Source organism: Triticum dicoccoides, chromosome 1B (genome assembly GCF_002162155.2).
Source record: "Triticum dicoccoides isolate Atlit2015 ecotype Zavitan chromosome 1B, WEW_v2.0, whole genome shotgun sequence".
NCBI classification, from domain to species: domain Eukaryota; kingdom Viridiplantae; phylum Streptophyta; class Magnoliopsida; order Poales; family Poaceae; genus Triticum; species Triticum dicoccoides.
Genome location: NC_041381.1, coordinates 701,751,794 through 701,764,252, shown reverse-complemented (window position 1 = coordinate 701,764,252; position 12,459 = coordinate 701,751,794).

The window sequence follows — 12,459 nt, the reverse complement described above, 5'->3', positions numbered from 1 at the left end:
ATGTCATGCCAGTTTTGTCGGTCATGCCCGAATTGTTCGCTTGTTCCGTCGTGCTAGGCCATAATCTTGCTAGTCTTGTGAGTTTTGGAGCCCGGCCAGAGTGATATGCTGCCAAACCAAGACTTCCGCCGCCATTTAAATAGACTTCCGCTGCCATTCAAATAGTCATAGGGCTAAGCCAGATAATTGTATTCATCAATGATGTAATCATATACACATGTATTTTATTAATATTATTGTACCTAGAATGCTGTATTATGGACCTGTCGTGTGTCAGGTGTTATCCTGGGCTGATGTGCGAATGCCCCCTACTCCATGCTGATCTGGGTGGCACACTAGTTGCATGTCCGTCGGTGGAACCGATCTGATGTACGTGGACATATAAGGTTGGTCCTGGCCGCTTCATCCCACAATACCGCCAAATCAAAATAAGATGTTTTGGTAAGCAGTCTGACTAGCACTGCCCATAACTCTTTGTGTTCTACTCGTGCATATCATCTACGCATAGACCTGGCTCGGATGCCACTATTGGGAACGTTGCATGGAAGCTAAAAACAATTCTACTCACACGCAATGATCTACCATGGATATGCATGGCAACGAGGGGGAGAGTGTGTTGACGTACCCTTGTAGACCGTAAGCAGAAGCATTTCTTAATGCGGTTGATGTAGTCGAACTTCTTTGCGCTTCAACTGATCAAGTACCAAACACATGGTACCTCTGCGTTGTGCACACGTTCAGCTCAGTGACGTCCCTCGCCTTCTTGATCGAGCAAGACATCAAGGTAGTAGATGAGTTCCGTCAGCACGACGGCGTGGTGACGTTGATGGTGAAGTGATCCTCGCAGTGCTTCGCCAAAGCACTACAAAGATATGACCGGGGGTGTAAATGGTGGAGGGGGCGCCGCACACGGCTAAAATTATTCTCTGGTATGTGCTAGGGCGCCCCCCATATATATATATATATATATATATATATATATATATATATGGGGGGAGGAGGAAGGCGTAGGATGAAGATGGTCTCTCTCAAACAATCCTGCAACCAAATAACAAAGAGTCTCTTGTGTCCCCAACACACCCAATACAATGGTAAATTGTATAGGTGCACTAGTTCGGCGAAGAGATGGTGATACAAGTGCAATATGGATAGTAGATAAAGGTATTTGTAATCTGAAATTATAAAAACAGCAAGGTAGCAAGCGATAATAGTGAGCGTAAACGGTATTGCAATGATTGGAAACTAGGCCTAAGGTTCATACTTTCACTAGTGCAAGTTCTGTCAACAATAATGACATAACTGGATCATATTACTATCCCTCAACATGCAACAAAGAGTCACTCCAAAGTCACTAATAGCGGAGAACAAACAAAGAGATTATTGTAGGGTACGAAACCACCTCAAAGTTATCCTTTCTGATCGATCTATTCAAGAGTCCGTAGTAAAATAACACGAAGCTATTCTTTCCACTCAATCTATCATAGAGTTTGTACTAGAATAACACATTAAGACACAAATCAACAAAAACCCCAATTTCACCTAGATACTCCATTGTCACCTCAAGTATCTGTGGGCATGATTACACGTTATGCATCACACAATCTCAGATTCATCTATTCAACCAACACAAAGTACTTCAAAGAGTGCCCCAAAGTTTCTACCGAAGAGTAAAGACGAAAATGTGTGCCAACCCCTATGCATAAAGTTCACAAGGTCACTGAACCTGCAAGTTGATCACCAAAACATACGTCAAGTAGATCACGTGAATATCCCATTGTCACCACAGATAAGCACGGCAAGACATACATCAAGTGTTCTCAAATCATTAAAGACTCAATCCGATAAGATAACTTCAAAGGGAAAACTCAATCCATTACAAGAGAGTAGGGGGGAGAAACATCATAAGATCCAACAATAATAGCAAAGCTCGCGATACATCAAGATCGTGCCAAATCAAGAACACGAGAGAGAGAGAGATGAAAACACATAGCTACTGGTACATACCCTCAGCCCCGAGGGTGAACTACTCCCTCCTCGTCATGAAGAGCGCCGGGATGATGAAGATGGCCGCAGGTGAGGGATCCCCCCTCCGGCAGGGTGTCAGAACAGGGTCCCAATTGGTTGTTGGTAGCTACAGAGGCTTGCGGCGGCGGAACTCCCAGTCTAGGTTTCTTTCTGGAGGTTTCAGTATTTATAGGAATTTTTGGCGTAGGTCTCACATCAGGGGGGTCTCCGAGCTGTCCACGAGGCAGGGGGCACGCCCTAGGGGGCGGGTGCCCTCCACCCTCGTGGGCAGCCGGGGACTCTTCTGGCCCAACACATGCACTCCCGGGGCTTCTTTTGGTCCATAAAAATTCGTCAAAAATTGGCTCATCAATTGGACTCCGTTTGGTATTCCTTTTCTGCGAAACTCAAAAACAAGGAAAAAACAGAAACTGGCACTGGGGTCTAGGCTAATAGGTTAGTCCCAAAAATGATATAGAAGTGTTTAGTAAAGCCCATAAACATCCAAAACAGGTAATATAATAGCATGTAACAATCAAAAAATTTAGATACGTTGGAGACGTATCAAGCATCCCCAAGCTTAATTCCTGCTCGTCCTCGAGTAGGTAAATGATAAAAATAGAATTTTTGATGTGGAATGCTACCTAGCATATTTATCAATGTAATTTTATTTATTGTGGCATGAATGTTCAGATCCAAATGATTCAAGATAAAAGTTCATATCGACATGAAAATAATAATACTTCAAGCAGACTAACAAAGCAATCATGTCTTCTCAAAATAACATGGCTAAAGAAAGTTCTCCCTACAAAATCATATATTATGGCTATGCTCTATCTTCACCACACAAAGTATTTAATCATGCACAACCCCGATGACAAGCCAAGCAATTGTTTTATACTTTTGATGTTCTCAAACTTTTTCAACTTTCACGCAATACATGAGCGTGAGCCATGGACATAGCACTATAAGTGGAATAGAATGGTGGTTGTGGAGTAGAGAAAAGGGAGGAGAAGATAGTCTCACATCAACTAGGCGTATCAATGAGCTATGGAGACGCCCATTAATAGATATCTGAGTAGGGATTTCCATGCAACGGATGCACTAGAGCTATAAGTGTATGAAAGCTCAACAAAAGAAACTAAGTGGGTGTGCATCCAACTTGCTTGCTCACAAAGACCTAGGGCATTTTGAGGAAGCCCATCATTGGAATATACAAGCCAAGTTCTGTAAAATTCCCACTTGTATATGAAAGTGACAATTACAAGAGAGTAGAGGGGGAGAAACATCATAAGATCAAACTATAATAGCAAAGCTCGCGATACATCAAGATCGTGCCAAATCAAGAACACGAGAGAGATAGAGATCAAAACACATAGCTACTGGTACATACCCTCAACCTCGAGGGTGAACTACTCCCTCCTTGTCATGGAGAGCGCCGGGATGATGAAGATGGCCGCCGGTGAGGGATCCTGATGACGGGAAAATGGCGGGCGTGAGACACGCGTCCACGTCATTGATACAGAGTGAAATTTAAATGCATAAAATAAAATAGAATCAAACATTGCAGGTACATTATTTCCAGAACTCTTACATTTCCATAAAAATTCTGTTAATTACATCTCCGAAGAGAAAACCCCTGATTAAGAATTCCAACATATCTATTACATAGGATTGCATCACATTCCTATTACAACATACTACAAGAGAAATCCTCCTCGCGGTCGACGACGAACTCCTTCTTGGTGAGCTTGAAGTTTGGTTCCGTGCAAGTACTCCTCTATGATTTTATGTGTGATGTTTGAGAATATATTTTCCTTGCGTGCAACAATTTGTGTGTGTTCAACCTCATTTATATGCGGAATGCAGGTTGATTTTGGCTAGGCATAGTTTTATCCTACGTTTGGCATATAGGATATGTATACATTTTTCTTTGGGAATTTTATATGACATCTTTGGTTTTGGTGACATGGATATATGTGACATGCCAATTTTAATAAGTTTTGCATCATCACATTACTACTATCACCGCGCGAGACTGATATGGTGCCCGTGTGTAGCGCAATGGACTGAAGCTTTCTGACACAATTTTGATGCTTTTTATGGTGCATATGATATGTGCCATATTTTGTTGACTTTGACTTCATACGGTATCAAAACTAAGCACGCGGTGCAATGATATGACACACACGTATAGCTTCACCCGAATGGAGTTTGTTTATAATATTCTTTATTTGTTTAAAGCCTATGTGGGCTACATGAAATATGTATTATCATGTATTTTGCATGAATTTTGTATGCATATGTGAATGTGGAGTGAACTTATTTTTTATTAAGTTCTGCTTTACTTGTATTACTACTAACACTGTGTGGCACTAATATAATGCCCGCATGCAGCGTAACCAAGCAAAGGTTTGTGGAGCAATTATGGTGTTGCATGAGTCATATGACATCTATCATTTTTTTATGTTTGTACCTTACATGGTATTAGCACTAACTCCACGTAGCGTCAATTTCATTGACGCTCGTGTGTAGCATAACCCAAGTAAAGTGAGTTTGTGGTATCCATTTATGACAATGCTAATAGTTTAGGCTCTTATGGCATAGGAGCATTTCATGACATGTTTTATTTGACTTTGGACCAAATATGTGGCCTGAATACTTTGTTTAATTTTCTCTTACTTGTATTACTACTAACACCGTGTAGCATTATGATAATGCCCACGTGTAGCGCAACCAAGTAAGATTTGTTTTTTTATGATGCAACATGTTTTATCATTCATCTTGCATGATTTTGGTTTCTAGGTGTGTATCGTGAACACATTTTTTAATTAAGTCTTGCCCTGCTCGTATTACTACTAACACCGCGTGGCATTAAGATAATGCCCGCGTGCAGCGTAACCAAGTGAGAGAATATATTTTAATGCTCTTGTTTGTATTGCAACTAGCGTGACACATAATGCCCATAACGCAACCAAACAAGAGATTATCATGAGTTTAGTTTAGTGCGTTCCTAATTTCATTCCAACTTAGTCATATCCATTTTTTATGATAACCAAATTAAGTCAAATTTTTATGAGGTTTTTGCATCTATGACACTCTCTTGATTTGTATCCATGTATAGAGACCAAACCAAGGAACAAGGCGTTCATCTTGGCCTGTATCGCTAAAGGGACCGAACCAAGACGGAGATCAATAGGACGAAGCGCCCGCAACATTTAAAAGAACCGTGCTTACAAGAACCATGCATGCTCCTTGACTCGTACCGCGATGGCCGAGCCGAAGGCGAAATTTTGGGATAGATATAACATGCTCCTTGGTTTGTATCGCGATGGCCGAACCAAGGACAAAAATTTGGAATGGATGCAACATACTCTTTAGTCTGTACCAAAATGGCCAAATCAAAGGCAAAATTTTGAGAGATTAAACATACACCTTAGTCTGTACCGCAATGGCCGGACTAAGGGAAAGATTTTTTTTTTGAGAGATGAAACATGCTCCTTGATTTGTACCATGATGGCCGAACCAAGGACTAGAATTTTGGAAGAGGAGGAAGAAGAAAGCTCACTGGTCTGTACCACAATGGCCAAATCAGGGGCTAGGGGAGAACCATGAATCTCACATTCAACCTCCTGCAAGCACCACGCCGGCCTCTTCTTTCTCTCTGGGCTCTTATGTGTTGTATGTGTGTATGTAATTCTAGCAGTGGGAGAAAACGATCTAAAGGCGGCCGACCCTAGAGCAGTCAGATCGCCTGGTATTTATAGGGCTGGGAGGAGCAGCAGCGCTCGTTGGCTGTAGCGCGCGCCCACCCACGTCCCATCAAATCGTGTGATCGTGTGAGATCGTGCATGGAGCGGGGCTGCTCCCTTTTATTTATTTGTTTAATCGCTAATCAACCGGCAACGTCCCATCAGTACGGTCTTAATTAGGCCACGTTCTCTCAACGTGTGGGCTTTTGCTCTAATTCTTTACTTAGGGCCAAATACATGTACGCATGACTCTGGAAGAAGTTAGCATGGGGCCATATGGGCCATGATACATACAGATGCCATACATGTACGCTCGCTTAGCCTGCATGCATTAGTACATATGCAAGCACGTGCCGGCTAATTTTAATTGTTACCAATATTTTCTTTAATTATATTCTGCATGCATTTGGTTAATATGAAGTGACATTTGATGGAAGAACATACTGCACGATGCTTCAACAACATTGACGTTGTCTTTGACTGTGAAATTTTAGATCATTATTCATCTGCGACGATGCGTGTACATATGAGCGTGTCCTCCATTTTTCTACAGGAGAAAACTTGATGGTTGTTTATTTGTTTCATAATATTTTATAATTTCGGTTTAATGCATGCATAATCGACATTTGAAAATAAATCATATGCCTATTTTCTCAGTCATCAATTCGAGCGGTTGATTATAATTAATCCTTTTTCATTATAAAATGGATTTTGCCGTTTTGTGTTTACATTATATGTGGTTTATTTATTTTATTTACCTTGGTCAATATCCATGTCAACAGATCCCCCCTCTCGCAGGGTGCCGGAACCGGGTCCTGATTGGTTTTTGGTGGCTACAGAGACTTGTGGCGGCAGAATTCCCGATCTAGGTTTCTTTCTGGAGGTTCCAGTATTTATAGGAATTTTTGGCGTAGGTCTCACGTCAGGGGGGGTTTCGGGCTGTCCACGAGCCAGGGGGCGCGCCCTAGGGGGGCGCCCTTCACCCTCGTGGGCAGCCCGGGACTCTTCTCGCCCAACTCTTGCATTCCCGGGCTTCTTTGGTCCATAAAAATTCGTCAAAAATTGGCACGTCAATTGGACTCCGTTTGGTATTCCTTTTCTGTAAAACTCAAAAACAAGGAAAAAACATAAACTGGCACTGGGCTCGAGGTTAATAGGTTAGTCCCAAAAATGATATATAAGTATTTAGTAAAGACCATAAACATCCAAAACAGGTAATATAATAGCATGGAACAATCAAACCTTATAGATACATTGGAGACGTATCAAATCCTATTCCCTTTATTTCCTTTCCCTCTTCTCATTTCCTTCTCCACCTTGGTTGGCCCATATGGGGGGCGCACCAGCCCCTTGTGGCTGGTGCATTTCCCTTCTTAGCCGATATGGCCCATATCTTTTGCCACGGGTGCCCGGAACCCCTTCCGGTGACCCGATAAGTACCCGGTACACTCCGGAACACTTCCGGTGTATGAATACTATTGTCATATATATAAATATTTACCTCTCGACCATTTCGAGAGTCCTTGTCATGCCAGTGATCTCATCCGGGACCCCAACAACATTCGGTCACCAAATAACATAACTCATATAATACTATATCATCAACAGACGTTTAGCGTGCGGACCCTATGGGTTCGAGAACTATGTAGACATGACCGAGACACCTCTTCGATCAATAACCAATAGAGGAACCTGGATGCCCATATTGGCTCCAACATATTCTACGAAGATCTTTATTGGTCGAACCGTTATGACAACATCCGTAATTCCCTTTGTCTATCGGTATGTTACTTTCCCTAGATTTGATCGTCGGTATCTTCATACCTAGTTCAATTTCTTTACCTACAAGTCTCTTTAATCGTTCCGTAATACATCACCTCATGACAAACTCCTTAGTCATCTGCTTGCAAGCTTATGATGTGTATTACCGAGACGGCCCAGAGATACCTCTCTGATACTCGGAGTGACAAATCCTAATCTAGATCTATGGCAACCCAAAAAAATGCCTTCAGAGATACATGTAGAGCATCTTTATAATCATCTAGTTACATTGTGACGTTTGATAGCACACAAGGCATTCCTATGGTATCCGGGAGTTGGATAATCTCATAGTCGAAGGTATATGTATTTGACCTAAAGAAAGAAATAGCAATAAAATTGAATGATCATAATGCTAAGCTAACGAATGGGTCTTGTCCATCACGTCATTCTCCTAATGATGTGATCCCGTTATCAAATGACAACACATGTCTATGGTTAGGAAACCTTAACCATCTTTGATCAACGAACTAGTCTTAGTAGAGGCTTACAAGGGACACGTTATTTGTTTATATATTCACACATGTATTTAAGTTTCCGATCAATAGAACTCTAGCATGAATAATAAACCTTTATCATGATTAAGGAAATATAATAATAACCATTTTATTATTGCCTCTAGGGTATATTTCCATCAGCTCACCATGGTGGTTCCGGCGACAAGATCGACGCGGGCAATCGATGGCCGTGAGGACGGGGATGGGGACGGGACGACAACCTACACATGTGCAAACTAAGAAGTTAATTTGAGCTCAAATTGTGCATCTAAATCAAAAAAACTCCCAGATAGTGCTACCTGTTGAGCTTGCATTGGTTTCCCTTTAATAAGAAAGGGTGATGCAGCAAAGTAGCGTAAGTATTTCCCTCAGTTTTGAGAACCAAGGTATCAATCCAGTAGGAGACGACGCACAAGTCACCAAATACCTGCACAAACAATCAACAACTTGCACCCAACGCAATAAAGGGGTTTAGTAGGGATATAAACTTCTAATTCAAGCTTTTCTTCAAAAGATTGCATCATAGCATCAATGATATATTTAGTAAAAGATTTATTTAGATTGTAAGCATGGGGGGAATTTAACACGAATTGCAAAAATGAAATACAATCTATTAAAGAACAATTATCATAATTAAATTCCTTGAAATCCAAAATAGTGGGTTCATTGCTACCAAAAGTCTTGACCTCTTCAATCCCACTTTTATCATTTTTTGCATATAGATCTAAACACTCCAAATCATTGGGACGCCTTTTAACTAGACTCATCTCCAGTCCCATCTTTATCAAGATTCATATTGGAAGACAAAGATTTAATAGGAGTGATATCAATCACTTTTAGATCTTCATCATTATTATCATGACACTAGAAGAACACACTTTTACAAACCAATTATTTTTAGCACGCATCTTAGCGGTTCTTTATTCACACTTATCAATGGAAATTCTCATGGCCTTGAGAGACTCGTTGATAGCATGCTTAGGTGGGATAGATCTAAGTTTCAAAGAATCAACATCAAGAGAAATTCTGTCCACGTTCCTAGCCAACTCATCAATCTTAAGAAATTTTTCTTCAATCAAAGCATTGAAATTCTTTTGCGAACTCATAAATTCTTTAACACTATTCTCAAAATCAGAGGGCATGTTATTAAAGTTTGCATAAGAGTTGTTGTAGGAATTACCATAATTATTAGAGGAATTACTAGGAAACGACCTAGGATTAAAATTGCCTCTATACGCGTTGTTACCAAAATTGTTCCTACCAACAAAATTCACATCCCTAGATTCATTATTATTCCCAATCAAAGTGGACAAAGGCATATCATTTCGATCAGAAGAAATGCTTTTATTAGAAAATAATTTCATAAGTTCATCCATCTTTCCACTCAAAACATTAATCTCTTCATTCGCATGAACTTTTTTACTAATGGATCTTTCGGTGTACCATTGAGAATAGTTAACCATAATATTATCTAGGAGGTTAGTAAGTTCTCCTTATGTGATTTCCATAAAAGTGCCTCCCGCGGCCGAGTCTAAAAGATTTCTAGAAGAAAAATTCAATCCGGCATAAAACTTTTGTATAATCATTCATAAATTCAAACCATGTGTAGGGAAATTACATATCATCAATTTCATACTGTCCCAAGATGTTGCAACATGCTCATGATCAGTTTGCTTAAAATTCATAATAATGTTCCTAAGGGAGATGATCTTAGCGGGAGGAAAATACTTAGAGATAAAACACATCTTAACACTTATTCTAGGAATCAATACTATTTTTAGGTAAAGATGAGAAACAAGTTTTAGCACGATCTCTAAGTGAAAACAGAAATAGCTTCAATTTAACAATATCATTATCCACATCTTTCTTCCTTTGCATATCGCACAAATCAACGAAATTTTTTAGATGGGATGCGGCATCTTCACTAGGAAGGCCAGAAAATTGATGTTTCATAACAAGATTCAGCAAAGCGGCATTAATTTCACAAGATTCAGCATTAGTGACAGGAGCAATTGGAGTGCTAATAAAATCATTGTTGTTCATATTAGAAAATTCACACAATTTAGTATTATCTTCAGCCATTGTGACAAAGCAATCAATCCAACATACAAGCACACAAGAAGCAAGCGAAAAGAGACAAACGGAAGAGGGGCGAAGAAAATTCAAAGGTTTTCGAAAATTGTTTTAGAAGTGGGGAGAGGAAAACGAGAGGCGAGTGGAGAATAATGTAATGCAAGGGATAAGAGTTTATGATGGGTACTTGGTATGGCTTGACTTGACGTAGATCTCCCGGGCAACTGCGCCAAAAATCCTTCTTGCTACCTCTTGAGCTTGCGTTGGTTTCCCCTTGAAGTGAAAAGGGTGATGCAGCAAAGTAGTGTAAGTATTTCCCAGAGTTTTGAGAACCAAGGTATCAATCCAGTAGGAGACGACGCACAATTCACCGAATACCTGCACAAACAATCAACAACTTGCACCCAACTCGATTAAGGGGTTGTCAATTCCTTCACGGTCACTTGCAAAAGTGAGATCTGATAGAGATAGATAAACGGTGAAATAAATATTTTTGGTATTTTTGGTTTATAGATTGGAAAGTAAAGATTGCAAAATAGTAGATCGGAAACTAGCAAGATGTAAACGAGATTCAATATAATGGAAAAGAGAATCAATATAATGGAAAAGAGACCCCGGGGCCATAGGTTTCGCTAGTGGCTTCTCTCAAGATAGAAAGTATTATGGTGCGTGAACAAATTACTGCCGAGCAATTGATAGAAAAGCGCATAGTTACACAGATATATAAGGCAATGATAATGAACATAGGCATCACGTCCGTGTCAAGTAGACCGACTCATGCCTGCATCTACTACTATTACTCCACACATCGACCGCTATCCATCATGCATCTAGAGTATTACGTTCATAAAGAACGGGGTAACGCATTAAGAAAGATGACATGATGTAGAGGAATTAACTCAAGCAATATCATGAAAATCCCATCTTGTTATCCTCGATGGCTACAATATAATACGTGCCTTGCTACCCCTACTGTCACTTGGAAAGGACATCGCAAGATTGAACCCAAAGCTAAGCACTTCTCCCATTGCAAGAAAGATCAATCTAGTAGGCCAAACTAAACCGATAAGTCGAAGAGACTTGCAAAGATATCAAATCATGCATATAAGAATTCAGAGAAGAACCAAATAATATTCATAGATAATCTTGATCATAAATCCAAAATTCATCGGATCTTGGCAAACACACCACAAAATAGTACTACATCAAATAGATCTCCAAGAACATCGAGGAGAACATGGTATTGAGAATCAAATAGAGAGAAGAAGCCATCTAGCTAATAATTATGGACCCGAAGGTCTGTGGTAAACTACTCACGCTTCATCGGAGAGGTAATGGTGTTGATGTAGAAGCCCTCCGTGATCGAGTCCCCCTCCGGCAGGACGCCGGAAAAGGCCCCTAGATGGGATCTCATAGGTACAGAAGGTTGCGGCGGTGGAAAAGTGGTTTCATGGCTCTCCTGGATGTTTTTAGAGTATAAGAGTATATATAGGTGAAGGAACTAGGTCAGGGGAGCCACGAGTGGCCCATGAGGGTGGGGGCGCGCCCTACCCCCTGGGTGCGCCCTCCTACCTCGTGGCAGCCTCGTTGCGTCTTCGACTTCATCTATAAGTCTTCTAGTTTTCTTTCGGTCCAAGAAAGATCATTGCGAAAGTTTCATTCCGTTTGGACTCCGTTTGGTATTCCTTTTCTGCAAAACTCTAAAATAGGCAAAAAAAAAACGGAAACTGGCACTGGGCCCTCTGTTAATAGGTTTGTCCCGAAAATAATATAAAATAGCATATAAATGCTTATTAAACATCCAAAACAGATAATATAATAGCATGAAACAATAAAAAATTATAGATACATTGGAGATGTATCACATACACTCCTCCACTGAAACCCACAAACCACTCTACTTCTAGAGCATGAAATGAGCTAAACTAGCAGTGAGAGATGAAAGGATGAAGTTGCTAACCTTTTAGAATGCTTGGATAGTTGTTGCACCGCCAAATCTAGACAAATCTTGGGGAAGATGGAGCTTGGAGGTCAAGCTTGGAGGAACAACAAAGGAGAAGAATGGATTGTATGGCTCGGTCAAGAAAGAGGAGAAACCTTTAGTGTGGCTCGGGCACCTCATATCATGTTTGTTTTCTGAACTCAAATGGCATCATGCTCTCAGGCATTTCATCGAACACCTCTTGTTCATAGGAAGGGAAAAAAAACTAGCACACACCTCCCACCTTCTATGAGGAAACAATTGGGGAGAGAGCGGGCAGGGCGAGATATATATAGGCAACTTTTTAGTCCCAGTTGTGGTCTAAAACCGGGAC